General features: G+C 48.4%; 1 protein-coding gene across 24 annotated transcripts in view; it reads left to right on the forward strand.

The window, feature by feature from the left end:
* LOC120949921 (TLD domain-containing protein 2) overlaps nt 1-19,580 on the forward strand; it is a 107,796-nt gene that overhangs the window by 30,767 nt on the left and 57,449 nt on the right. For 10 of the 24 annotated variants that reach the window (XM_040367527.2, XM_040367534.2, XM_040367531.2 and 7 more), the window contains exons 1-2: nt 13,512-13,618; nt 15,134-16,004. The exons of 9 other annotated variants lie outside the window; for them this stretch is intronic. The gene's annotated coding sequence lies outside the window, so the exon portion shown is untranslated. Of the gene's footprint in view, nt 1-13,511; nt 13,686-14,950; nt 16,005-19,580 lie in introns of those variants that run through there. 5 more of the 24 variants (XM_040367530.2, XM_049607477.1, XM_040367529.2 and 2 more) reach the window with 5 other exon arrangements.

The following is a 19,580-nucleotide window of genomic DNA, read 5'->3' on the forward strand; positions in this document are numbered from 1 at the left end:
GATTTCCGTTCAATTAATTCTCGAGACGAATCCGGCTCGAGGTGGGATGAAGGAAAATTGGCCCTCTCCGGCAGCAGGAAGGGATGGGACACGAACCCATTAAAAAATAGAGCAAAAGTCAATGTCAAATGTTGAACTTCAAACCCGCGCGGAGTAGAAGACTGGGGAAGAAGCTGTAGACTTGATTTATTTTTTCAGTCACATCTCTCTCCTTCTCTCTTGTACGTCTTTTGTATCGCTTTCTATCTCACCCATTTTCAGCGTCGAGCAGATCAAATTCGCTTCGTGGTCACGTGGAGGATCCACGGCGTAGCGTCCACGCGTCCAGTAACGCGCTAGAACTCGTCCCAGACAGCTGTCGGGTACTTCAATGTCGGTTGTCTAAGAGGAGGGGGTTCGTTGTCTGCGGTGGTGTCACTCGCGGAGGGGAAGCACTGTGGTTCCAGCTCTGCAGCCGGTGGTGGTGGTCCGCACACCGCAGGTTGATGATGCCTTGAACTTGGATTGTTTTTCTTCGCCACCACCCCCACCACCAGTGGTCCCCCAGCATCGTCCATCTTGATCATCGTCAGAAGCGTATGAGCGATGGCCAACCGGAAGGCTATCGGACGACCGCGGTCAGGGACGGCTTTCCTGTCCGCTGGTTGATACGATTAATTGAAGCGAAATTGTTTTGACAATCGCGCATACCCATCGGCGTTCAGAGTGGGGCAAACTTGACCGAATGAGGGTGATAAAGACCCAATAGAAGGGAAAAAGAGCACGTCTGCTCTACTCCAGATGTGTTATTTGACAAAGATGTATGCGTGACTAAGTGGGTGAGCGTAAGAATACATTATTGCTGCCCCCAAGAGCACGTCGACCGCTTGGAATACGGGATTTATGAGCCACAGTGTTGCAGTTTATGATGCTGCCGATGCGGTGCTTAAAGTTGATGTTTATGGACCAGGGCTTGCGAACCGATCTTAAAGGCCGATGCTGTTGCTCGAAGATATTGCTCCTATGTTTAGTCAGATGTTTGATTAGAATGATTTATTGGTGGAATAAAATGAAAACCTATATCGGTGTTCAGTGTCAGGGGGGACCCTTTCAACTCCCGCGTTGTGAAGCTTTAAACGAGTCATGGAAATTAATCATATCGAGGAAGCATGATCAAAATCATTGACCTTACGGTTTTCGCTCACCAGAAACGTGTGCGCCTTGTTTGCGGCGCTTTTGCTGAGCAAACCGTCTTGGATGCATCCTTGAACCTGCTGTCTGTCACAAACGGCACAAGCAGCGCAACCGGCATGGTGGTGAAAGACTGATCCGCCAAAATGGCGCTTTACGGAGGGATTAGTTGGCGTGTCCAAAGCTCACACACTTTGGCTTAACCCGTGCCGGAAAGCTTATCGGTACAAAATTCACGCGTCTTCGTCGTTCTGAATAATGAAAGCAGCAGTAAGATAAAACAACTCTCCTCCTCCTCTTGTACCGTCCCCAATCCCTCCGTTGTCCAATTCAAACGTCCAATGATCAAAAGCCGCAAGTGTTGCGCTTCCGGGTCACAGACACACTGGCTGTCAGTTCCGAAGTGGCGCGCGCGCACGCAAAGGCAAGCTCGAGAAGCTCGGGAGGCAGGAAGGGAAAGATGCTAACCGCAATCCACCGGCTCCACCGGTTCCGACATTCCGAACAAAGCCGCTCTGCTCCGGATCTGGCCTGAGTCTGGGCTGACTGCGGCGCCCGGGCAAGGAAAGGGCACTGAATTGAATCGCAAGTGATAAAAAGAGGTCCCCCGGTAGGGGGACAACGAAGAGGGTAACAGCGAGGCGCAGGTTTAGTACTATTGTTTGGCTAGGTGGCTGGTATAATCATATGCAAATCGTATACATCCCCGTTCCGGCGCGAGTGACACAGACACACTCAAACACACACACGCGCGCACAGACGCACTCTTTGGCATACATTAATAAATCGATTTGTTCCGCGGGATGTCGGCACATTTGCTCGGGGGAAGGTGGGGTGCTGATGCGTTTGAGCGTGTCTTGTCTCTGTGAGAAACTGTTGCAAAGAGATGCTGTTAGTGCAGCGAGCAATTGCTACCAGCAGACGAATGAAAAAAGTCGTCCCAGACGGCGAAACGAGTTAAAGTTTTGCCGCTGTGTGGGCCGCGAGAAATTTAACCTGCTGCGTGCGCGTGACCCTGGCAACGTTTCATTCCGGTAACAAAATGCGGCTTCTGGTGGCTGGGAGTGTTGGCGGAGTGCAGGAAGAAGAAGTTTATTCTTTGTCGTATTTAACAAGGGCCCAAGAAAGTCCGGTCTGAAATCACGAACCCTTGTCCAGCTCGTTGGCCCAGCACGATTCATACCATTAAACGGAAGAATTGGGAAGCTTCTTCCTCCGGAGCAACTTTGTTTGAGTAGGAATTTCCTGGGCGCTGCAGAAATCTTTCCCTTTCCATAAAGGAATTTGCCTCCTTTTATCTCGCTTGTAAATGTCCTGTTGCCTGGCTTCGGTGGCATCGGCATCGTAAATAAATGGTCGACGCTTCCGATACGCTCAAATGTACTTTTGATGTCGGTTTTAATTGACTAGCTTGTTCGAATTTGATAAGGTACACATAGACACACACACAGGCACCTGACCGTGGTGGTGGTTGTAGGTGGTCCCTTTCTTCAGCTACGCATGTCGGCCGTGTGCTGCTCCAGTCCATTTAAAGCGATCGAAACGACCTTTCACTCCCGTGCAATTGAGTGCCACGATCCTCAAGGATGCACACAGGTTTGCCCGTTGCCGTGCGGCGTTGTATTGCGTGGGGTGTATAAATAATAATAAAAAGAATCCTATCCCAGATTACGCAGGAATAATCCACCAAAAAGGTACGACTACGGCCTCACAATGTTGAACACCTCCAAGATACGGATCAGCAGACACTTAATGTCACAGCAATTAATCATTAACAAGCGCAGCGAACGCGGCAGGCAGGTCTCTCCGTGTCTTCCACATTATCCGCGCAGGAGGTTCCTCAGAGTTTCCATCCGGACCGCGTGGTTCCGGCAGGGTACTTGACCACCGATCTGGCCCGATGATATTACGATCCACTATCGATCTGCTCGATCAGTCGACGAGTGATTCCTCATCGCAGCAAGTGCTCGATCGATTATGTGTTGCGGCAGTTCCGGAGCTGCGCTGGTACGAATGATGAAGTCATGCCTGCACTTAGTCCTCGTGCGGTACAGATCTCAGACTGTTTGCGGTGCACAAAGTGCTCTAGCAAGGTTTTCCGGGCAGCAAACGACATTGGAGACCTTGCGTAGGCGAGTCGTAAGGAGAGAGAGAAAAAAAACACACGCAGGCAACACAATCACAACCGCGCGCAGCTCCATTCTTCAACTTCTAGCGCTGACAGTTCTAGTCAGTCTCAAATGTTGCCCGTATTTCTAGGCCGTGTGTCACGTTGCGGTGCGTGGTGTGCCTGTAAGCGTTGCTGTCATATTTTTGTTTGCTCAAGGATGTGTTTCAACAGCTTAAAAAGTGCTACTGCCGGTCCGGTTTAGCAACTAATCAAGTGTTTGGCGGATCATATTTGAATTAAAGTCAGATTAGTGTGCAGTGTCGTTGCTCTCTGTCCAGTTGAGATTGTCAATTCAATGCTATTTGTTTCAGGCTGTTGTTCCTTAATAGTATGGTTCCAGTTCATTTCTTGTTTTTGTTTTGTCGTCTTTTTCTACCTCAATGCACCCTAACCAATCTTACCGTGGGACAGGATTCTTCTCCAAACATTCACTACTTCTGGACAGTTCAGACACAGTTCAACAAACCGTAGTATGCAGAACACCGCGACACTACTAAATGCTGCGTGAAATCCGTTTTACTGCTACCATTCACAAACAACGGCAACCCTCCGCACAGGTATCAAGTTGCTATGTCCAGCCCGTCTACACAGTTCACCAAAGCGAACCGTTACGCGACAAGAAATCGATTGACCAGCGCACCAAATTTGAAACAATTTTGTTGTCGCTGCTCGCAGACCACCCCACCGCCCTTAGCCGCATTGTCCTGCAAACCGTTGCAAAACGGCACCCAGTTTGCGTTTGCAATCATGGGCTCATTGATTTGAGTTCGATTATTTATGGTGAACGTGAACGATGTGTGCCCGTTGCTCCATTAAAACCCCGCTGACATAATTATGGCTGGCCCAGTTAGTAGCGGTACCTCGTGCGCCTGTCGGTGGTGTAATTTTCATTCTATTTTATGACAAATTTTACACCCTCATACAGTCAGCGTCCGTTGCGTTGGAACGCTCGCCCAGCAAGGTGAACAACGCGCAAACTGATCGGCGTTTCGCCTTCATTGGCTTTGATTTAGTTTACTTTCAGGGATTGATGTTTTCTTTGGAAAATAAGTCTTATAGGCATGGTATGTTAAGGTATATTATTAACAAACGCTATATACTTATTTGTTTTTTTTTTACAAAAAATGTTTAACAACGGAGCAATCAAATGAATTTGCTATAGTCGTATATAGGACACCTGTATAAACGTGATCAATGATGTGATATCGTTTGAACGATTCCACTGTCCATACCAGTTCAACTAAAGAACACAAGAAGAGCAAAAAGATTACACCAACATCCATGCAACATCCACACATGCGACGCTATTGTTTTTGGTACAAAAACCACTCTTTACCACTAATATACCGATGATGTGCAAATGGTATATTTTGCCAATGTATGTCAGCATGACTTTGTAACCGCCATTGAAGAGTGTCGCACTTGTGAGATGGCGAGAGCCATCCCGCACTGTTCCCAACAATTCCCACTCCCACAGAAAAGTGGTAAAAGCGACGAGGAAAAGGAAGGAATTATCATCCCAGACCGTGTTTGAACAGCAGCCCCACTCTGTGTGCAATCGATTCCATTTGCGCACTCGTGTAACATTGCTTCATTTATGAATATCGTCAACTCGGCAACGGCGAGCGACGAGAAGAGACGGCGAAAAGAATGGTAATGCAGTGCGGGGCGCTTCTTTTTTTTCTGTTGCGCAGCTTCCTGATGCTGAGTCTCTTCCGTTCAACCGGTTGATTGGAATGATTGATTGGCCACAGCGATGTTGACTGATGAGAGCCCCATCGGGAATGAGATACGTATTTGTCACCGTTTCTCTTTCCATCGACACACACACTCACATACACATGTGGCCTCACATGCTTGCTCGATCAAATAAGACGCACTTGTCGGGAAATTGCAATTGCTGCCAACATCAGAACGGGAGAGACTGTGTTGGGTAGGAATGGGCGATGTGTGGGGCACATATTTCGAGCAGGCTACGCTTCTGCCGCGAAGGCAACGTGAAATGACAACGCGTGGAAGATGATCGTTACATTTCTCTTCTGTTTGCAAAATATTGACGTACATGGACGAGTTGCGGATGTAACACGTGCTCAGATGGAAAAACAATCGCGCAAAGAAGTGCTGCAACTTCATTCAACAACGAGAGGATATTGAGGATTTTAAAGACGTATACTCTTTCTACGGACTACTGAATTATAATAGTATTTTCAAAAAATACATCAATGGCACTGGTACCTCAACATGTTCCGATTGGTACGACGATTTTAATGATCTCTTATTGAAACAAGCTTCCTTTGAGGTATTCATAATTATTCTTCAAACCGCCTTCGAGCTTACACTTTCAATTGGATCATACGATATTTGTATTTAACGATATTTGATGTACGATATTTGTACTTAACGACAGCGTGGGTAATTTGCAAGTACGTACAGCAGATACTGGATGGAATAAAACTCATTAATCGCTTACAGGAACTCATTACTGTGACAGCATTAGCACGAGAAATTGCAATTTAGGACCATTTAACCCCATCGTGCGCCGCGTGCTCTCCTGATGCTCTCCTCTGCCCTCCCAATCGCTGTCATCTGTCGTACTTGCCGAGCCATTAGAAAAAGATATCTCGCCATTACAACCGACGCACACGTTCTCACCCTTCAGCACTTTGACACGCCAATCCGATCCTTGATCCAAACCACGGGCTGACCTTTTTGCAAACTATTCGCGTTCGTGCTGCCATCGCGAGTCCTCCACCATTAAAAGTTCTAGCACAACGTGCGCACAAGGACGCACCGGCAGTGTGGGCAGTGTGTAAAAGAATTGAACGGGGAGGAATTTCTGCACCCTTCCCTCTTGTAAAGGAATTGCCACGCACAATATTCGTGCCATGCGGGGCTGCACTGCAACAGCACACGCCAATGCTAACAACATAATCATCGGTGAGCATCATGCGTGCGCGTGGAGCTGCGTGGATCATGCTGTGCGTGAGTGCGTACGTGCGCGTGTGGACGCAAAGGGCTCCAAGAACGGGTACGACAGCATTGAAGGAACTACAGCTCCTGCCGCCTCAGCGTGCCGAGAAAAAGTTGGGAGCGCCTTCCAGCATCCCGTCTTCGTCGGCGCTCAATCGTGTCATTACCGTCCGTCTGTAATCGTCAGTTTGACTGATTGCTCGCACATTACCATAATTGATAATTTGATCGTATGTTCTATAAATCCCCCCCCCCGCTCCCTTCCTCCCGATGTAATGGCGCCTTCGCTAAGCACGCACCCTGCTCCCGGTCGCTGTTTCGGTACAGGCGGCGATGTAAATGGTAACTTAATTTATGTTATTAATGTCCTCGTCCGCTACGAGCTATCGAGAGTCTGGTACGTAGGGGAGGAATGGAGGAATTGTAGCCTGCGAGCATTAATCTTCCAGCAGATATGGCTCGCTTTCGGACGGAGCGTTGTGTGACTTCAATGCTCATGCCACTCCGATACCTACCACACGTTTGTCCAACGGCAGCAGCGGTAACTTCCGTCTGGATTTGTACTTTGTTTCGGGGCGGTTTCATCTAACCCTGTGTAAGACCCCCGCCTAGCTGGGGAAGTAAAAAAATGATGAAATAAAAATAGATTACACCCCGTTCGGCGTGCATTTCCGAGCTCTAGTGCCCGTCCGGTGCTCGGTCCTTCCGGTGCTGAGAGAAGCCGCACACACAGTCACAGTGTATCAAGGTTTCCGGTTCCCCTGGAGCTGTGTGTTTCGCTCGCTTTTGGGGAGTAGTACAGTATTGGTGCGTTGCACTCCACTACCTGTCCTCGTGCGAGGCATTTGCACTTCAGTCTCCTTTCCAGTGTCGCATCGAAGCGCTCGCCCAGCAGTTACTCGGTATTGGATCCTGGCTGGCGGTGTGCTTATGGTTGCTGTCGATGGTACACTATCTACCCTTTACTCCCATCCCCGTTCCATTGGTCTCTCTAAGGTTGCAAACGGGATGGGGAATAAACGCCCTAAAGTCCTCGCCAACTAGCAAGTGTGTCGTCCAACTGGGCAAAGAGGTGGTATCGTACGAAATAGACCGCCACGCAAGCAGCAGGTGGTGGGATGGCAGTTGGAGGAAGCACGTCGCCATGTGTTCCGCCCGGTGACCTTATGACCGACCTGTCTCTCCTAGACTGCTGTCGTGTGTTGGCTATCCTTTTCCGTCTGTGTGCTTTGGTCACATCACATGGGGTTCGCGCTCTAGCTTGCGCATGCCCTTTGCCTGTTGGAGTGTGTGCTAGTGCGCGCGCGCGCGCGTTCACAGCCATCCGAGCGCGGTACCAACGGTGGAGGTGAAGGCCATATCCTCCGGTCGTCGCTAAGCGATGCAATAATCATTCACTGCATTATTCTCCCCTCCAGTCCCCCCCCCCCCCGTCCTGGCTGCACCAGTTCGGTACACACAGCGCCTTCTCGGAGTACACGATGCGTGTCTCCAGTCGCAATAAGCGCGAGAAAAATAAAGAAAAAGTGTAGATATTGAGCAGAATCTACAGTCAGAAAGATCGTTTTTTAACATGTTAGAATTTTAAACAAAAACTTGTAACATATTTAACACGCATACAAGCTTTAAATGTTCACCAAAATGCATTCAACATTCAAATGCAACCGTACACAAATCCATTCATGCAAAGCATTTTTATTTAATGCGCTCTTTCTCTTCGCCATTGCTGTTTTGCATCATAAACCCACAGTCTGCCCCACACTCGGTGTCGGCGGTTCATTCTGTTTCAACTTTCGACATTTGGAAAACCCACCAAGAAAGTGGACGCAAAGCCGTCTGGAGGGCTCGAATGAAAGCAAGACATGTAAAGCCTGAGCGCTGTACGTGTAACACAGTCTCAAGTGGAACCCAGCCGCCCACCCTCAGGCAGCTGTACAACTGTTCTACCGTACCTATGGGGTTAAAATCCGCCCTGCAGACAGACGCTGGTGGTGTAATGTAGCGCCCACTACACCAAACTATACAGGCTTGCTCTAGCAGAGCTTTGCGAGCGGTTGGGAGGCATGAAGCATTAGTTATTTGCACTGTTGTTTCGTGAAGGATATAAATAATACATTGCCCCTTGCCTGGGTCAGTCAGGTGCATTAAAACCACTGGAAGTATGATGGGCTTTCCCTAGTGCAGAGGTTGAGGTTTTAAAATAACCAACCAAATTTGAACTTCTTGGATGTGATGTGATTCTTTTTGAACCATAATCTCAGGTAGCAAATATAAGTATTGATCAATTGTTGTGCAGTAAAAGCTCACAAATATCTAACCGTCAAAAATGTGTCAAAGTTACAGCTACTGGTGGCTCGTGTTTGAACCTTTGAACTTTATTTCGGTTTGCTTAACAGCATATCGAACAAGCATCACACACACCCAACCCTTACACGAAATGATATTCCGCATTCTCCGTACTGCAGTTGCAGCAAGCAACCATGCACCAGCGTGTCGTTGTTTTGTTGCTGTTCTGTTTGCGAAAACCTACAGCTAGACTGACCCCGATCGATCGTCTGTCTGGCGCGGGCCCAACAGTAGTAGCTGCACGGGGGACGGCATTTGAGGTGGGTAGAAGTCGTCCCGCGTAGAAAAAAGAAGCCAACCCCAATGGAAGCAACACCGAAATCAAGAAGAAGAAGAAAAAAAGTACACAAAAAATACCCATCATAAACGAAGAAACGATGTAACCGTGTGTAAAACAATACACCCCGTTCGGTGCGGTGCGGCTATACACGTGTCGAATGTGGTTGCATCTGGGCAAGGGATTGACTGACTGGGCGGTGGTGTTGGTCACCGTGGGGGTTAAACAAAAATCGAAAGCAGAAAAATGGCAGAAACTCTTGCTACAGGCAAAGCAGAAGAAGCCCCATTATGCCCAGAGTGGCCAGTGGCCCAAATCGATGCGAAACGGGCAGAGAAAAGAAGCGAGCGATGGCGAGCAGCAGCAACTCGTAAATGGGCGATACGTAACATACCGAAAATTCTTCCCGCTTGACCGTCGTGGTAGCATGGTGGGTATGGGTTTTGCGCATGTCAAGAGGATGTGCCCTCCCGAAGGGTAGCAGCAGCAGCAAACGTCCAGGCATTCCAGGGTCAACGGGGTTCCCTCCTCCTCTAGGGGAGAGATCGTGGTGAGGGGAAAGGATTTTACGATATATTCCACGTCGGAAATAACTTCACATCACATGCAAAAAAAAAACAACCAGTGGTGCTGGGGTTGCTGTTCATTGTCGTCCCCACACGGGTTGCATTTCGGCGGGCAAAACACCGTGTGCGGACGGGAGCTTGCTGATGCACCGTTCCGACCCATTGGCACGTTTGTTTATGGTGTGAAAATTCCCATAAAAGCCACGCTTAATGCGGTTCGCCCCGGTATGAATGGGCCGAAGCTGATCGTGTGGAAATAAAGACTCCCTCTGTGCGCGCTTCCCTCTCATCCGCCGGAGGGTAGATCCACTGCAGACGAGTGATTATGATGGAAACAACAGAAATAGTAGCAGCAGTAGCAGCAACAGCAGAAGCAGCAGAGCACCAATAACGTCAGGCACTTCTTGCTCAGCTTCCGAAGAGCTTACTCCCGGGAGTCCATTGTTTTGGGGATCGTTTGTTTCAGTTTTTTTGTGCCCTCTCGGTGGCATTTATCACCACTCCCCGAAGGGCCGTGTAAATAAACTACAACGAAAAGGGGTTACCGATGCTGGAATCCCTCGCGAGTGAAGCGTGCCATTGGAAAGGATACTTCAGTGCACTGTTTGGTATCTGGCAGTGAGCAGGGAGTAAGATTTATTGGTTACAGTTGGCAAAGGACAAAGAGTGTGTGCGAGTCCTGTGGAACGTTTACACAAAATTGCACCGTAATGCGTTCGTATGCAACGAGGAATTATGGAACATTTGATTTTGCTTTCCGAGCGTTTAGACGTGGGTGAAATCAGGGTCTCATTACAGTGATGTCTTCATTCCATATCAGCCGAAATGCTTAAATCAATTAATCGCAAAGGTATGATGGTACGAATTGACTGTTTGATTTCCAATATAATCTAGTTTTGATGTGAAAGATTTTCTGGGATCTATAAAGTTGTCCTGATACGTGTAAACCTGATCTACTGTATAGCAATGACTGCAGCGTTATTACACCCTTTTCAAATGACGATCCGGACCATTGTGTAAATAGAATGGTTTGAAATGTTAGCTATAGCTCTATGCTATGATTAAATAGAATCCTCAATCAATTGATTGATTACACTTGGCAACCGGTCAGGGCGCGGGCACTGCATCCGATCAACAGCGCGAAAAAGATTGAAAAAAAGCGTCCTCCCTGTACCTGCACGCACGGAAAATGATTAATCACACGACGCGTTGAAGTTGCCGGCGTGAGCGCAAGCGCGCGTGCCACGGATCATGCGTTACCTTCGCGTATTTGATGATGTCGATGCGCAAAAAAAAAGGGATGCAGGCGCACTCGCGCCAAAGTCACGCCGTCGTGCGCTTCCTGAGATGTTCTAGCAGGAGTCGAAATTGACCTTTTGTGCATTAAACTTGCAGCAAACAAAACAAAAAAGAGAGAGGTATGGACAACGAAGCGATGAAACGAGTCGTGCGAAATAATAATCGTCATGATGCGCGAACTCTGGCAAGAGGCTGTGGTTGGTGAAGACAAAAGTGCAATGGTGTGTTAGTGTGTGCAGTGTACAATGTTGAAATGATTAACATTTAGAGCGAACGCGATAGCTGGCTAGAGCTCGTGGAGGAGCCCTTGGCGGAAAGCAGTATAACAGAGAGTTATTTATCGTTCAAGGATCAAGGGCTCGCGATTACCGTCAGCCTGCGTCAGGGCGTCCGAGTAGCATATAAACGGTTTAACAGTAAGCTCTGCCGGTATGGTATATAGAGAGCGCGCGAGTTAATCACCACGGAAGATGCCACGTTTTGCATGTTTTACCACCAGCAATACTCTCTCATAAAAGCCTGGAGCCTACAGTATCATCAGTTAATGTCGTTGTTTATAGCCGGTTGAAAACAAACAATTAATTAGGTGGCGGTATTACACACTGCTCCTCTCAATTGGCGAGATGATAATGTTGAAGCAAAATTGGCAATAAAAGTATATGGTGTAAGTTACATTATTGTGGTTTTATTTTGTTGCTCAACCAGTATCGGACGTCCTTTTTATAGTGGTTCACTCATATTTATTTACTCTCATACCGCTCTGGCACTGAACCAGAACCTAGCTTTAATAACTACATTTCGATATCTAGCAATCTGATCAACCAACAAAATTATAACAATTAACTACAAAGGTTCCTTGAGATTTTAATGGTTTTTAGATATGTTGCATCATTAAACTTCAAGAATCACTCAACGGTACGATAATATTGTCGTTGATCGCATGTATTGATTATGCTATTACCTTTCAAAAATGAGCAACAATCGTCCTACGGCATGTTTGGTCTATTAACTTTGTCAATGTCAATTGATTGACTTCAAAATCTACTGATATACTTCAAACGCTCTCAAAAATGCTATTCCTTTTATAAAAATGCTATGCTGAGGGTTGGATGTGGGCTTCGTGCCTGCTTATCGAAGCCAACTCTTATATCAACTGCATAATAGCCGATTTGTCCGAGCTAAGCACGTGTCAGAACGTGACAGTTGCCCCGTTAGCAAGCAGCAGCTTGCACTGGCTTTCTGGGCGAGCCAACGCGTTTGAAACCTTCCAACGCGTTCGGCGGCTGACCCAGTGCGGTGCTAATCTGACCGCTTTGTTAGATGATTTTCGCGATGGGGCTCACACTCACACACATAGATACATTATTGCAGTAAAACCATAGTCCACAATTGACCGCTGGCGCTTGAAGCACGCTTCTTAGCGATCGAAGCTCACGATCACGGGTGAACAAATTGCACAAATTTGCGTGAGAACAACACTCTACCTAGGCGGCGGCACGATGAGATGGGGCCATAACTGACACCGTTCGCTACCTGTGCGAGGGAACTATCTTAGTGTGTGTGTGTGTGTGTGTGTGTGTGTGTGTGTGTGTGGGTTTGGGCATGAGCCTGCTGAATAGATTTGTGTACCTATCGTTTTATGCTGCACAGCACACTCCGGCAGGGGAACGGTGGCGCTAGACCACGGCTTTGAGTGACCGTTCGGTTGTGACCTGCCTCACGTGAATTACCTTTCACTTTCCGTTTGACCGCATGGAACCAGTTGCCAGGCCAACTTAGGCTTCTAAGACGCGGGCTCTCTTAGAACTGGCTGCCTGCTACACCGCTGTCAACGCGTTGGAGCGTCGCGCCTGCTGTTAACTTCACACTGTTTTTAACAATCTATCCGCTCACGTTGACTTTTAATGTAGGTTGACTTTTGATTAACTTTTGTGACAGTGCGCCATGAGTGATTTTGCTTCGCCTAGTAAGGTAGCCCTTAATGTGAACGAATCTACTCTTAAGGCGAACTCTAAGATTTAGTTCGCACCTTGTGCCGACGGCTATGGAGAGGATCGTGATGTAGTATGATTGTCGCGAAATCAGATAATACAATATCAGGTTCAAGCACACGTCACTTTTAGTGTTAATTTGGATTAATACTGCGTGATGCATGCCCAAAGTGTTGGAGTATGACCTTATGCTTGAATGCTTGATTAGGTCGTGGTCATTGAATGTGACTTTGCTGTCATGTACACAAAAATCACAATTTTAATTACCTATTTCCGCCCAACCTTCTTCAACAATAACGATGCAACAATTGCAGAACTTTTCTGTGCCCAGAAGTTCTGCAATTACCACCGCTCCCAGTGAAACATCACGATCGCGCCTCGGTCTTGCGCTGAGTGACTGTCGAGAATCACATGGTACGAAAGCTCGGCCTGATCGTCTTAAGTCACTCAGTGCTGCAGGAAGAAGAAGCAAACGGCAAACGGCAAAAGGCACTCAGGTACAGGTACGCGACGATCGCACGAAAGCTCACGCGCGCGCACTGTTCCAGCGAAGCACACGCAGCACAAAGTGGTGGAACTCGCGCGCGAGCTTTTAGCGCACCCGAGGACCGACCGTAACCGAACCGAACGGTCGAGGTACGATCGTGCCGGTTTTGGCCATCGTGCCCGGGCTGTGCGGCTCGTGAGCGGTCGAGCTATTAAACATTTTCGAACGGCAAACACGCATTTTAGTCTCCAACCAGTTGCTCCAACGAACGCAAGCGCCGCCAAAGGCAGCAAAGGCTAGCGATTTCTTCCGCGATTTTCGTCTGTTTTGTGTCTGTGTGTTGTATGTTTTCTTACCCACCTGTTTTCAAGAATCCCTTTAACGATCCCTTAAACGGCGAGCCTAACAGGTATCGCGATGTGCACAAGTGTACGAAGAAAAGGGCAAACCCGTTTTAAAAATCAGTTTTTGGAACGTTTTGCGGGTTGTTAGGTGTTATGTGCTACAATGCTAAAAAAACTTGTCTATACAGAAACTACCGCATATGCGTGCCTGGCGTGTGACCCTCTTCGGGCGGAAGTGTGTGCGTGAATTTGCGTGATTTGTGCTTTGTAGAATGGGTATCATAGTGTGTCGCAATCTGGAGCTGTCGTATCCTCCGAGCGGACTGAAGCAGTGCAAGGATCTAAAGTGACAAAAACAAAAATCTTGCATAAATACTGCACTTTTCAATCGCTATCAAGCTAGGCTTTCCCGCTCTCTCGATACTGTTGGCCTTTTCCATTTCGGTTCGGTGTGCGTTGCATCGTGGCGCGAGGGTCGTTACCATCAGCTTTTTTGTTGTTGTTTGTTGGTTGCTTCGCTTCTTCGTTGACGCCACACCACACTCCATCATACTTTATTTTCCCAGCGCTCGTCCACCGCCCGTCCGTCGAGGGTGGTTTCTCTTTCCACACACCCTCTCTCAAACCCGGCTACTTCCACCCTATTCCACTGGTGGATCGCATTTCTTGGCCTAGGCTAACGGGGTTTGTTTGCCTGTGTGTTTTGCGCGCTGTGCATGCGATCGAGCGCGCGTCCAACGACAAACGATGACGACAGTTGCTATTTCTGCAGATCTGCCGAGACTGCAGAGTGTGCGCGGCTTCGTTATCGCCGGCGGAACAACGAGAGCGAATCCGAGAGCATATAAACACGCGCACACACACACATACATCCACAGGGTGACGTTCATTTTGCAAGTGAAAGTTAGACGCCCTGCTCCTGTTTCGCTATCTGCCGGCTGTGCGCCGCTGTGCCTGATGGGGGCCACATGTGCTTTCGCGTGTGTTAGCAGGGCAGGGTAATGCGCCGCTCGCGCTGTAGGGCTGTTGATCGCGGCATTGGATTCGTTTTTGTTACTCTCTTTCACCTCCACCCTGTCGCTAAGATAACAACACTTACACACGTGTCGCTTGTGACCGGTTGTTACTATCGTGCGGCGCCCGAGTGTATGTGTGTTGCGGAAGGCCATTAGACCATTTTCTTACACACCATGTGCGCATCTTTCGCTTACACTGGCGCGCTTAGTAGCACTGCGAGAGCGTGCAATGTCCTTTTCCGTTCTCTCGCGACCGTTTTCTCTCGCCAAGCTTCCTATAAATACAGCTCCGCAATTCTGACTGTTTCTGGGTGGTGCGACACACCTTTTCCTGTCTAGTGAGTTAGTGTGCTGTGGCAGGTCCGTAAGGACGCACACCGATCAAGAACCGCAATAGTAAAAGCACAAGATCGAGAGAGGGATATCTTTTGCGCTAGTGACGTGGCTATAAAAAGCAAACAAATGTTTTAGTTCTCGTCTTCTTTGATTCTGTATAGTGCAGCTCAACAACATCCCTGTAAAATCAGTAAGAGTGTGTACCAGTGCGATGTGACTGTAACAATTGTCAAAGCTAAAGATCTGATCGTGGCAGGAAACAAAATTGCTTGCTTCTTCTTAACGTTTGTACCTAAAATCGTCTGCGTGTGTGTCCATAAGTGCGTTTGAGTGCGTATAGTGCGGCATCTAAGCCGTTAGTGTGTGTGTGTGTGCGTGTGTAGATGCGTGTCCCTTATTCGATATATTTTGTGCGGTGGAGATTCGCAAATGTGTGTGTGATCATCTCCCGGTTGATGTGCGAACGCGTGTAGTTGCTGTGTAATTTAAAGTGTCTGCTAAAAATCCTGAGCATCAAAAAAGGTCGCACCAGTACCTGCACTGGGCCTGTAGAACCCCGAATCGTGGCCACTGAAGCTCAAAATCGAACCACCGTGGCCGCTGTTCCGTTGGTTGGTGGATGTGTCACGAGAAGTTGTTAAAAATAAGCTTCCCAGAACGCCATTTCGGACACACTTGCCCATTCTCCGCAAACTGACGATCGGGAGAGTGCAGCACACCCACACAGCGACGAAGGTCTGGGCAAGAAGATCCACCGTATCCTGAATCTCACAAAACACATCATCTCCATTGCTCCGTTCGAACGAGCAAAAGCCCGGTGGTAGAAAGTGAGGAGCAGAGCAGAGTGGTAACAGTAGTAGTAGTTCGTCAACAACCTGCGCTTGACCAACGTTCGTTACATCCCCCCGCTATCCTGTGTGTTTATGTGCCATAACAGCAGCAGTGCAGTCATCGCAAGAACAAGAGCTGTGCGGGCACGTGCTTAGCGACCGAGTCAAGGTGTGATCGAGATACAGTTGCGGTGTACCGGAAGTAAGTTTGTAATACCGATATGCTCAATTGTGTGATTGTACTTTAGGAACCATCGATACAGAAGCTGCAAACGATTGTACTGTACTTTCAACGTCCGTTAATGCTTTGTCGTATATTAACAACGTACGGCATTAAATTAACTCTTCAAGATTCAATAGAGGCATTAGAATATCTTCTAAATAATTTAGTCCAAAAAATCGAATACCCATTTTGTGTGGAGTATCTTCAATGCGGAAAGCGACACCAACTTTGCGGGACACTTGTGCAAAGCTGCGGCGTGTCGCAACATTGCCAAGTCCCCCAGTGGGGCAGCATTCCAGCTGTTCACACGCACCCGCACTAACACATGCACAGAAAACATCTGATTTGCCCTCGTCTGCCAATGATCATCAGCTCAGCAAACGGTAGGGATAGAAAGCACGGCTCCCGGCGACAAGCCCGGCTGCCACTAACACACATACATTCGCTTTGGTGATGGCTTAAAGCGTCCGCCACCCCCAGGACACCAACCTCTGGAGGGTCCGTGTAGTGTGGTTCCTTTCTTTTTGAGCTGCGCACGAGACTTTTGACGTCCCGTGAGGGTTCCGAAGGGTTAGGAAGTGTGCTGGCCGATGCCTTCGTTTTCCAATAATCGTGACCGGTTTGTGTCGCTTCTTGCCCCTTTATTCCCTTGTTTCTTTGCGTTTTCCTGGGCTCCATAGCGGGATGATCCGGCAAAGAAAGTCGAGTTTGAAGCACACACTCTCTCATACACTGTCTTTGCCGTGGTTGAGATGTGGGCTCTTGAAAAAAGATCTAATTGACGCTAATATTGGCCTCAATTTGGGGGCAAAATAGATGCACGTTATGCTCCTCCTGCACGATGTTGGATGTTGGTGCATAACCCGGTATCTTCGAAATTCTTCGGCTTGAGCACAAACACAAGCAAAGAGCGCCTTTGTGTGCTGCTGCTGATCAATTCTACCAACCAGAAACCAGAAACGAGCAAAGCGGCGGCTAGTTCCGCGATCATAATATCAGTTTAATGGTCTTACGGTCTCTCCAAAACGGTGTTTGTTCGGGCGCTTCACACAACACAGAGCAACGCTGTTCGCTCCAAAAGTTTAACCACTCCGCGGCCGGCAACTCGCTTGCCCAATAGTGCACACCCCCTCGCCACCCAGTCGCACACGACGCACCCAGGAGCGTCCGTTAGCCAACGAACGGCACACTCCATAAGCACCATCGCACGTTGGCTGTGTGTAGCGCTTGGACACAGTTGAAATCTGGTTTTGCAGCCTCTTGCCTGCGCGAGCCCTCGTCGCGTCGCTCGACAGCGTTTGTCATATTTGCCTTCCTCGCGACTGATCGCGCGAGATTGGCCCGCGCTCGCTCGCCCGTGTGTGTGTATCTGTGATCAGTTGGTGAGTTTTGTATCCGATGGTTTGGTTTGTTGATTTGTTTCCCCCATCTTTCCTGTTTGCTTCGCTGCACGCCTGCATACGTGCGTTGTGAATCAAGCCACCCCGGACGGCGGGCCCATCCGAGACGCAAGTGGTAACCTTCTGGAGGTGTTTCATACCAACAGCCGCCAAGCCCCACGAAACCAGTCGCGTGTGTAGCTGCTGGCTGATGGCAGGCAAGCCGGCTGCTGAACCAGACGCAGAGTGCTCGCTCTCGCACAACCATGAAGCCTCCTGGAGCGGCCGCACTTGTGCTTAATGGCCTCCCCGAGCACGTGGAGCTACGCACGAGGGCAAGCGCAGTCAGCGCAAAGGAATTCTTGATCGGTTTGACGATCGGTTTTGAACGATCCACAATCCACAGAAGAGCTGGACGAGATTTTATGCTAATGCGGGCAATGAAGCGGTTGTTGATTTGGTGGATGTTGAAAAAACGGTTCTCAAGGTGAAGTGAACTAGCTAGCTTCACATTGTGCCGGCGGGGCAGCGCACACGGAAATGGTGCTTAATTATTTTGAAGCGCTGCCGCAACAAGTCTCGTCAGATGTTGATAAATCCAGCAAATGTCACAACTGATCACCATCAGCAGTGTGCGACCAGCATTCCAGTACACGTTCGATGTTGTTGTGCATGCTGGTACTGGTAATTATTGATCTTTTCCTTTCCTTCCCAAAGCACATGCTACAGCCACTAGTAGTAGTAGGCACGCTACTTCGTGCTACCAGGATGCAATCGGGCCTGCCGGCCTGCCAACAACCGGCCTGCGCTCGGCTGAAGGCCAACATCCTCGAGCAGCAGTACAATTGCAAGAGAACTCGATCGTTAGAGAATGCTGCGAGTGAATTGGACGGTGTCGGGGGTCCCCGCCTGCCTGATTTGTTGTTTAGGGTTTTCTTGTTAGATTCTTACTTTGCATACACACACCATGGAGCTGTTGTAAATGGCATTGCTCCGCTACAACCAGTAGTAATAGTAATAACAGGTGGTAGAAATATGTAGTATGTGTCTGGGGTTTCACTTTCCAAACTCCGGCGTTTTGGGTTGGTTTGAATGGGATTTGAGGTGCGCTACACCGGTATGGACTGGTTTAGCCGAGATCATCGCTCCGGTGCGGTGCACACACATCACCCACAAGAAAGGTTGTTAGGAACTGGTTTGTAGCATTCCAGGCCTTCCAACACGCACCCAGGCCAGTGCCCGGCAAGCTTTCAATAGATCCGTCTGGGATCATTGTCCTTTTTTGTGGTTGAATTTCATTTGACAACTGACATCGATTGTTTTGGTATTTGGTTGGAAAATCACCAGACGACGAATACATGTTCTTCCGTGACTAACCTTAGCTTATTGTTTCTAAAATTCCTCTTGGATGCCTCTTGACGCAAATCGATATTTCTGCGTCAATGTAAATCCCACTAACATTAAGTGAAAACTTACCATTCCTGGATAGGTGATTCCCAGAACTTCAAAACCTTCAAAAGATTCAATTCTGGAGGCTGAATCCCACTGTTATGTGAAAACTTACAATTCGGGATAGGTGATTCCCAAAACGTCAAAACCTTCAAACGATTCCATTTTGGAGGTTGAATTAGATCAGACTTTTTTTCTCCCCCACTGCCACCTACGGAGATGAAACTCCAATGTGTGTATGTGTGTGTTTGTGGAGATGCTCTACCTTTCATTGGAGAAGTGTAAATTAAGCACAAGCCCCTTACCTGTTCCTGGCCTAGCTTGCTCACCTTTTTTTTTCTCCTTGCACCGGTTCACCTTAGCACCCCCCACATCCACATAGGCTGATCGTAACCACGTAGCCTCACTTAAACCGATACAAATTGGCCCTTCTTCTAATGTCCATAGCTGTCTCGCTGTCTCCTTTTCTATTCGATACACACACACACAGTCCACACAGACTGCTGACGTGCTGCGTGCTAGATTTGCACGTGTGAAAAATGCTCCTTTCTGACCTTTTTTTCTCTCTCTGAACCACTAGACGTGTGCGACAGCCTTCAAATAGCTCGCGATTCCATTGCACCCTGACCGGATTTCCTCCTCGCGTTCTAGTGGTGGGGACAGGGCGAACAGAGAAAAAAAAGTAAATTAAACCACCCCATATCCAATCGTTTGCGTATTGCGTGAG

Source organism: Anopheles coluzzii, chromosome 2, assembly GCF_943734685.1.
Source record: "Anopheles coluzzii chromosome 2, AcolN3, whole genome shotgun sequence".
NCBI lineage: Eukaryota > Metazoa > Arthropoda > Insecta > Diptera > Culicidae > Anopheles > Anopheles coluzzii.